Here is a 6415-nt window from a genome sequence, read left to right on the forward strand (position 1 = left end):
AAGTGGTTTGCCTTAGAAACAAAGATCATTCTGTCATTTTTGAGATTGCATCCAAGTATTGCGTTTCAGACTCATGTTGACTATGATGGCTGCTCCATTTCTTCAAAGGGATTCTTACCCACAGTAGTAGATATAATGGTCATCTGAGTTAAATTCACCCATTCCAGTCCATTTTAGTTCACTGATTCCTAAAATGTCAATGTTCACTCTTGCCATCTCCTGTTTGACCACTTCCAAATTGCCTTGATTCACGAACCTAACATTTCAGGTTCCTCTGCAATATTTTTCTTTACAGTATCTACTTTACTTCTATCACCAGTCACATCCACAACTGGGTGTTATTTTTGCTTTGGCTCATCTCTTCATTCTTTCTGGAGTTATTTCTCCACTGATCTCCAGTAGCATATTGGGCACCTACCAACCTGGGGAGTTTATCTTTCAGTGTCTTATCATTTTGCCTTTTTATACTGTTCACGGGGTTCTCAAGGCAAGAATACTATAGTAGTTTGCCATTCCCTTCTCCAGTGGACCACATTTTGTCAGCATTCTCCACCATGACCTGTCCATTTTGGGTGGCCCTACACAGCATTGCTCATACTTTTATTGAGTTAGACAAGGCTGTGGTCCATGTCAGTTTGATTAGTTTTCTGATTGTGGTTTCCATTCTGTTGGCCCTCTGATAGATAAGGATAAGAGGCCTATGGAAGCTTCCTGATGGGAGAGACTGACTGAGGGGGAAACTGGATCTTGTTCTAATGGGCAGAGCCATGTTTAATAAAACTTTAATCCAATTTTCTGTTGATGGGTAGGGCTGTGTTCCCTCCCTATTGTTTGATCTGAGGCCAAACTATGGTGGAGGTAATGAAGATAATGATGACCTCCTTCAAAAGTTCCCATGCATGCACTGCCACACTTAGTGCCCCTGACCCTGCAGCAGGCCACTGCTGACGCATGCCTTGGCCAGAGGCTCCTGGACACTCATGGGCAAGTCTGGGCCAGTCTCTTTTGGGGTCACTCCTTTCTCCTGGGTCCTGGTGTGCACGAGGTTTTGTTTGTGCCCTCCAAGCGTCTGTTTCCCCAGTCCTGTGTAAATTCAGGCAGCTCTATGGTGGGGTTGATGGCAACCTCCTCCAAGAGGGCTTATGCCATACCCAGGTATGCAGCACCCAGAGCCCCTGACCCTGTGGCAAGCCACTCCTGACCCGTACCTCTGCAGGAGACACTCAAACACAGTTCTGGATCAGTCTCTATGGGGTCTCTGTGCCCTGGTGCATACAAGATTTGTTTGAATCCTTCAAGTGTCTCTGGTTCTTATGGGATTTGATTCTAAACTTGATTTCGCCCCTCCTACTGTCTTGCTGGGGCTTCTCCTTTGCTCTTGGACATGTGGTATCTTTTCTTGGTGGGATCCAAAATTCTCCTGTGGACAGTTGTTCAGCAGCAAGTTGTAATTTTGGATTTCTCACAGGACAAGATAAGCACATATCCCTTCTACTCCACGATCTTCCTCCTCCATCTTGGGAAGGTCTAACTCAGGTTTTGTTAAGGTTGGCCCTTTCTGTCTATGTAATAAGTGTTGTAATTCAATCACTGGCCTTTCTACCCAGATATCATTGTTGTGCTCATGACCAGCCCTTAGGAAAATAGACCTGATAACCCCAAGTCTTCAACAGAGTCCAACATTCAAACTTGGATCATATTTCCTTGTTCCTTTGTGTTCCCAATTGTCTTTCCAGATCTATTTTTTCTTGTAGTGTTTCTGGAAGCATACTAGCAATAGTTCAACTGAGTGTTTAATATTATATACATTTGGGCCTTAAATTATACATTATTATCCTCATTTTACAGAAGAAGAGAGAGAGGATCAGAGGGGTTATGACAATTCTTTTGGTCACTCAGTTTGTAGGTGACAAATCCTGAACCAGAGTCTTCACTTGGCACATGGAGACATCAGTGAGAAATAAATTTTCTTCTGCTCTTCTAAGTTCTTCTGGTTGGCCTAAGAATTAAATTGACATGAAACTGATAACAGAAGAAAAATCTAACAAAATTTCAAAACTTGTATACATAGAAGAGAGCCAGGAAATCCAGCAACTCACCAGAATGGCCAAAATCACCTTAAATACCACCTTCAGCAGAAGACAAAGGGGTGTGTTGGGGGTTCAGTTCATTTCAGTCTCTCAGTTGTGTCTGATTCTTTGCAACCTCATGGACTGCAGCACACCAGACCTCCCTGTCCATCACCAATTCCCTGAGTTAACTCAAACTCATGTCCACTGAGTCGGTGATGCCATTCAACCCTCTCATCCTCTGTCATCCCCTTCTCCTCCTGCCTTCAATCTTTCCCAGCATCAGGGTCTTTTCAGATGAGTCAATTCTTTGCATCAGGTGTTGGGGTAGTGTTCTTGAAACAGGAAGGAAGGGGACACGGCACAATCTTTAAAAGAATGACATAGCCCAAAGACATGATATAAACTAATTAGAACCATATAGGTACAAGATGGTGGATGAGACTTCCACTACACCTTGAGACTCAGTATATGTTAATTATAACACATTTTGAGCAAATTATGTGACATACCCATAGTCACCATGACAGTTCCCAGGTTAACCATAAATGTCACAAAGTAGGTGGTGGTTCAATTCCTGAAAATCCCCACCCCTTCCCCCAAATAACTGAAATACGTCTTCCCTTCATTGCATGCATGCTCAGTCACTTCAGTCAACCCTATGAACTGTAGCAAGCCAAGCTCCTCTGTCCATGAGATTCTCCAGGCAAGAATACTGGAATGGGTTGCCATTCCCTTTTTCAGGGCATTTTCCCAACCAAGTTATTCTCCATTGCAGGTGGACCCTTTACCACTTGAGCAACCAAGAAAGCTTCCACGCATTGGCTTATGAAATTACTCATAGGCTAAATTACTCGTTACCTGTAATAACTGACAACCCTGTACCCTGGCGCCACTCTCACTTTCCGAGACGGTCCACACTCTTACCTGTGGAACGTGTTTGTCTTTAGATAAATTCACTTCTTGCCTATCACTTTGTCTCTCACTGAATTCTTTCTGGGATGAGACACCAAGAACCTGAGCTTCATGAAGTCCTGAGACTAAGTGTGTGACCTCAGAGGACTGTTCAAGTCCAATCTGAGTTATATGATTTCAGCCTCAGAATTTGAAGGGAAGCAAGGCAATTTACATTAAATGGAAAATCTTTTTTTTTTTTTTCATTTATTTTTAACTGGAGGGTAATTGCTTTATGATATTGTGTTGGTTTCTGCCATATATTGACATGAATCAGCCATAGGTATACATATGTCCCCTTCCTCTTGAAACTCTCTCCCACCTCCCACCCCGTCCCACCCCCCTAAGTTGTCACACAGCACCAGATGTGAGTTCCCTGAGTTTGCCCAGTGGGCAAATTCCCACTGGCTACGTATTTTACGTATGGCAATGTTTATGTGTCATTGTTACTCTCACAATTTGCCCCATCCTCTCCTTCCCTCAACTGAGTCCACACATCTGTTCTCTGTCTGCATCTCCATCGCTGCTCTGCAAATTGTTTCATCAGGAAACAATATATGATATTTGTTTTTCCTTCTCTGACTTACTTCACTCTGTATAACATGTCATAGTTTCATCCACCTCATGGAAAAGCAAATGTTTGATAAACAAATGTTTGCTGGGCCATGCAGAGACAATGGAACACAGAGTAGACTCTGATATCTAGGCTTGCCCAAGTTTCCCCCATCACATCTAGCCCATATTCTTTTATTTTCCTATAGTTGTATAGTTGATTTAAAATATTACAGTAGTTCCAGGTGTACAACATACTGATTCAATACTTGTATAGATTGTGCTGCATTTAAAGTCTTTACGAAATACCAGCTATATGTCCCTGTGCTGTACAATACATCCTTGTCTAGCCTATATTTTTTGCAGATAACCCTGGTGATAGCTCTATTTTGGGAACAGGCCTCCTTCCGTCTAAATTCTCTAGCCAGCTAAAGGGGAAGGTCAGAGCTTTCTTTATGGGTCTTTTGATACTTTTTATTTTTTTTTTTTTACTCATACTGTCATTTTAAATCTTTAATCAGATTCCATTCATCATTATCAGTCATATTACATGCCATGATTAGCTTTCTATAAACAATTTTGCCTTCTGTGTACAAATTGGTATCAATGAAATAAAAAATAAAACCATATACTAGGCAAAGAATTTTCTTTATCTCAAACTTTATTCTTAGGCTTCTTCAGCTTCATTAGCTGCAAAGAATGAATTGTATATAAGCAAAAACTGAAAAGAGCTGCAGTGTCCAGGGGCTTAGGCTTAAAAATATTAGAGATCTAGATTTTATCAGATCCATAAACAAAATTTTAAAAAGCAGTCATAATATAAAATAGCAGCTCCCAGTAACTTCTTCAAGATTTATCTTCTTCAGAAGTTAATTCAATTCAGTTTGCTTCATTCTTGGAAGCCTCATCAAAATTCTCCACAAGATCTGGAACTTCATCATCATCCTCCTCTCCAGTGGCAAGTGGTGCTTTCCCATCCACGGATTGTTTGGGCAGAGCTTCAGCCAGTCTCCTTAAACTGGTCAGACTGTCGGCACCAAGCTGGTTTAAGATGCTGGGGAGCATTTCTGTCAGTTGCTTTGTCTCACGTGGCCTGTAATGGTGAAAGTGTTTGCTGCCAGAGATGCCTGAACTTTAGGGTTGTTAAAGTGGATCACTGTTCCTTGATTTGTGAACATATTCACCTCTTCAACACCAGAGATATTGTTTACCCCTAACTTCTTTAAAGAGAACTGAAGTTTTTTGTCATCTGCTGTGGCTGTTCTATGAACCACCTTCTTCTTTCTGCGAGCAGTTCCTTTGCCACCAATGCGCACTTGTGCCTGCAGTTTGGCGAGTTTCTCCTGGTTCGTGAGAGTTTCTTTCATCTGAGGCTCCTGTCCTCGGGTTCCGCCGGGAGGTGGAGGAAGAGATGCCGCCGCCTCGCCCCCAGGGCAGCCGCCCCTGGCCCGACGGCGACCCGAGAGTCAGCCTGAGTGGGCGCGCCCGTCCGTGGCATCGCCTTCCCCTCCTCAGCCCTGTCCCTCCCTGTCTCGCTCCTTCCGGGAACGTCCCGCCCCCGTTCCCGTCCGCCCCTTTTGATACTTTTTAGCTCGAAATAATTGAGACAAAAAGGAAGAGAGAGGGCACAATGATTAAAAGAATGACACAACCATTAAGAACAGGATACCACAAAAACCAGTTAGAATTTAGCCGGCTCAAGATAGCGAAGCATCTGACTTCCAGGGGACCTGGCCCTCACATTAAGTCCTTTCAGTCATGTCCTACTCTTTATGGCTGTATAGACCATAGCCCGCCAGGCCCCTGTGTGCACGGGATTCTCCAGGTTGGAGAATACTGGAGGGAGTTGCCATTTCCTTCTTCAGGGGATCTTCCCAACCCAGGGATTGAACCCATGTCTCCTGAATTGGCAGACAGATTCTTTGTCACTGAGCCATCAGGGAAGCCCCCTACAGAGTGTATATCTCTCTAAATAAACCAAATTTCACTTTGCTATAGCTCACTCTTGAATTCTTTCCTACTCAAAGCCACTGACCTTCACTTCACAGCCCATCCCAGGGACTCACAAGAGATCTGGGATATGACCATCCTCTCAAGCCCCATTTTTTCCCTAAAACATAATCATACACCCAGGAGACAGTTGGGGTAGTAAAATTTGCTCCCCTACAGTGACAAGTCCAGGTAGGTTGTACAAATAGTCACACAGGCTGCAAGGAGGTTCCAGACCAGCATCTTGGCCACAGGCTGCTACTTACCAGCAGGGTCCAACTATCATCTCTGAGCTTCCAAATATCTGGAATCAGTGAGTGGTGTGGCATCTTACACTTATAACTTATGTGTTATAAGTTTACTAGAAGGCTAATGCCTTCTGAAAGAGTTCAAAATGGTTAAAAACCTATAACGTGTGACTGTAAAAGTCTTAACTGAGGACTTCCCTGGCAATCCAGTGGTTAAGACTCTGCTTCTGCTGCAGGGGGCGTGGGTTTCATCCCTGGTTAGGGAACTAAGATCCTGCATGCCTCAGGATGTGGCCAAAAGCAAAACAAACCACAACAAACAAACAAAAAACTTAACTCTGAAACCAAGCAAAGACGCCACGGAATCTCCATTTGCATCAAGTGGGCAAGCAATCCCCAGAGTTGGTGACTCAAGATGCTGGCTGTGTGGCTCCTTCACTTGGGGGCTTTCACTGGGCTCGGTGGCAATGGCTTGGAAAAGACCCTGGACTCCTGGAGGCAGCAGCCTCAAGAGCTGGCTAGGGATGGGGAGATGGGCTCTGATGTGAGGACACAACAGGAGGTACAAGCTCTGCTGAGCCCAGACACACTCATTTCTCCTTC

General features: G+C 43.9%; 1 pseudogene; it reads right to left on the minus strand.

Moving 5' to 3' along the window:
- Nucleotides 1–4070: 4070 nt before the first annotated feature.
- Nucleotides 4071–5088, minus strand: LOC133071469 (transcription factor BTF3-like; annotated as a pseudogene).
- Nucleotides 5089–6415: the final 1327 nt, after the last annotated feature.

This window comes from Dama dama, chromosome 16 (genome assembly GCF_033118175.1).
Source record: "Dama dama isolate Ldn47 chromosome 16, ASM3311817v1, whole genome shotgun sequence".
NCBI classification, from domain to species: Eukaryota; Metazoa; Chordata; class Mammalia; order Artiodactyla; family Cervidae; genus Dama; species Dama dama.